Source organism: Penaeus chinensis, chromosome 1, assembly GCF_019202785.1.
Source record: "Penaeus chinensis breed Huanghai No. 1 chromosome 1, ASM1920278v2, whole genome shotgun sequence".
NCBI lineage: Eukaryota > Metazoa > Arthropoda > Malacostraca > Decapoda > Penaeidae > Penaeus > Penaeus chinensis.
This window is the reverse complement of record NC_061819.1, coordinates 34,680,989-34,683,488: the sequence shown is the minus strand read 5'-3', so window position 1 is coordinate 34,683,488 and position 2,500 is coordinate 34,680,989. Positions and strand designations below refer to the sequence as shown.

The window sequence follows — 2,500 nt, the reverse complement described above, 5'->3', positions numbered from 1 at the left end:
GTAAAGAATGACTTTTTAAAAAAAGGAATTGCATGTGTATTATTCTTGCCACAAGCTTTGATTGCAGAATTTTTAGAAATATATCAATGGAAAATACATTAGTATCCATAACATAAAATTGAATATTCAATAGCTTGAAGAATAAACCAATTAGCCTTGCATGGCTTTTGCAGTGTTGCAGTGATTCATCAGGTACATAACAATTTGTGCACAAAATTATTGGTAATGTACTTTACAAAATGTTTATGTCCCACCTATGCACCTGGAGTGATTCGTTTTTTTCTTTCTTTCTTTCTTTTCTTTTTTTTCTCTTTTTTTCATAATTTTTTTCTCTCTTGTTTTGATAAGAAGCTGTTTCAACCTTTACCTGAATCTAAGAAATCTTTACAGACAATTTGCCCAAAAGTCCAGGAAATGTCTTTTTAGAGATAAGGTACATTTTAAGAGACACTATATTTTTTTGTTCTCTCATTTCTCTGAAAGGCCTTAAATCCAGGTAAAGTTGGTCCAGATTCTAGAATTTATGATTCCTCGAATAGATCAAGCCCTGTTTGCAAGAGGAAAGCACAAGAGATTGTTCGAGGTCTCTCTTTTTTACATTGTTTTGTTCAGGCCAGGCAAGCACAAAAACAATTTTTTTTTTATATACAGTTAGGCATTTTTTTTTTCTTTTCTTTTTGATTTTTTTATATCTATATAGTGTGTAAAAAAAAAAAACAAAAAAAAAAAATAATAAAAGATGAATTTGTGTATAATTACATGAGCAAGCCAAATACGCAGGAGGAAAGGGCTAAGGACCCAGCCTGCGAGAAGGGAAAATCGTGCGTTACAGAGCGGAGGGAGAAACGCGGTTGTGAGAGCTGTTGATGTCATAAGGTCTTTGTTGAATGGGAATTGTTTTCGCAGGCCTATGGATTTTGATATTATCTATAAACGGTATGTTGGGGGAGTTCACGTGGAAGGCTATGCTTACTACCGAGCATCAGCAGGATTGTACAGATTTATTTCTCAGTAATGCGTTCTTTTTTTAGATAGAGGAAAGAAGAAGAGAGTGTGAAAGAGAAAGAGATAGAGAGCAAGAGAGAGAGAGTGAGAGAGAGAGAATGAATATATTTACACGAAAAGCATTATGTTACGTTTGTATTCAGAGTGTATTTTTTCAGACTTCAGGCTACTTCAGCTTGTAAAGGACCTTGTAGCTTGCCTTGTGGTAAAGAGTATGGATTCAGTAAGAGGGGGGGGGGGGGGTCAACTCAATACTTGTCTTCGTCGTTCTGAGAGCCGATTGCATTTTTGAAACATTTATATTTTCATCAGTGGTTGCAAGGCTGTGGTGAGTGATTTATATTGTGGTTTGATATTTTATGTAACTTTTTTTTTTTTTTTTTTCTCATTCTTTGGCATTCTGTGGTTGATAATATCATTATTTTTATGGACATAACTGTTATTATTAATATTATTGCTACTAATAATATTTTTACTAGCATTATTATTATTAATATTATTATTATGATTATTGTGATTATGATTATTGTTATATTATTACATTATTATGTTATTATTTTATCATAGTAACATCTATTAGTTCACTATAGTTATCCTGTTATCATTCACTGTAATATGATCAGTACAGCATTCTGTGTTTAGATGTGGATTACTTTGACAAACAGAAAACATTGGGTTACCAGAATGTTTAGGAGTAAGGAGGAGGAGTCAGGCAGTCGAGGCCAAATATTTTCCCGTTTTGGAAAAAAAGGGGAAAGTGGTTGATGACCTGTTTTTTTTTTTTTTTTTTTTTTTTTTTTTTTTTTTTTTTTTTTTCCATGTAAGAACAATTTGCAAATATATACTTTTTGGTTTGTTATTATTATTACTATTATTGATATCTCAATAGGTCAAAATAATGAAGGTTTTGAATGAATAGATATAGCCCCCTCCTCTTGTCTTTTTATATATTTTTGTTTTTATTTAACATTATTATTTATTTTATTTTTTTATTTTATTTTATTTTTTCTTTCATCTCCCTTGAGTTTTATTACTTTTTTACTTACTTTTTTTATTTTTTGCTACAATGTTCTTTTTCTATCCCTCATTGTGTTCTCTTTTTTATGTATGTAAATGTACATCAATGATGATTCTACATCTAAAACTGCAAATAACACAATGTATAGTGGGTAGTTTTACGTACTAGGTAATTAATGGGATGAGTTCCGATTTTTCCAAGAATTGTTATCATGGTCTTGTCTGCGAGTTCTTGCAACTCAAGTACGCACCCTCATGATTGACATTTTTACCAAGCACATTAAACTGACACAGTGTTTCAGCTATGTACACGCTCTCTCCCTCATATTATTCAACCATGGTATTAATCAGTACATAGTGGTTCCTTATACCTCATAACTACACCGCATTTTGAGAGTGATGTGGTTGTCATTTATACTGATGCGACCTGTGGTCCATATTGATTGTGAGAACCAGTTTTAAGGTTAACGTTCATTTG

The 2,500-nt window shown here is 31.8% G+C and overlaps 1 protein-coding gene across 4 annotated transcripts in view; it reads left to right on the top strand.

The window, feature by feature from the left end:
- LOC125047621 (growth factor receptor-bound protein 2) overlaps positions 1-2,500 on the top strand; it is a 47,548-nt gene that overhangs the window by 43,427 nt on the left and 1,621 nt on the right. For all 4 annotated transcript variants that reach the window (XM_047646209.1, XM_047646043.1, XM_047645958.1 and 1 more), the window contains one exon: positions 1-2,500. This exon is cut by the window's left edge and continues 554 nt beyond it; it is cut by the window's right edge and continues 1,621 nt beyond it. The gene's annotated coding sequence lies outside the window, so the exon portion shown is untranslated.